At 37.0% G+C, this 343-nt stretch overlaps 1 pseudogene; it reads right to left on the reverse strand.

The window, feature by feature from the left end:
• On the reverse strand, window positions 1-106 carry LOC111735284 (annotated as a pseudogene; the record flags this gene model as incomplete).
• Between the last annotated feature and the right edge of the window lie 237 nt (window positions 107-343).

Below are 343 nucleotides of genomic sequence, written 5' to 3' on the forward strand. Positions count from 1 at the left end.
TGGTCTTCCTAGGTGGTCTCCCATCCAAGTACTAACCAGGCCCGACCCTGCTTAGCTTCCGAGATCAGACGGGATCAGGCACGTTTAGGGTGGCATGGCCGTAGACACAAAGTTTTTTGTTAAGGACAAGAAAATAAATATTTTGGGCTTTGTGGGCCAAGAGGTAAAATCGAGGCTATTGCATAGGTACTTACTAAAGAAAATAAAAGTCCACGAATTTCTTATTGAAGAAATTAAAAACTTTATTTATGGACACTGAAATTTGAATTTCATGTAATGTTTATGTGTCATGAAATATTTTCCTCTTGATTCTTTTCAACCATTTAAAAATATGAAAGCCATT

The sequence above is a fragment of the Pteropus vampyrus genome, unplaced genomic scaffold (genome assembly GCF_000151845.1).
Source record: "Pteropus vampyrus isolate Shadow unplaced genomic scaffold, Pvam_2.0 Scaffold21721, whole genome shotgun sequence".
NCBI lineage: Eukaryota > Metazoa > Chordata > Mammalia > Chiroptera > Pteropodidae > Pteropus > Pteropus vampyrus.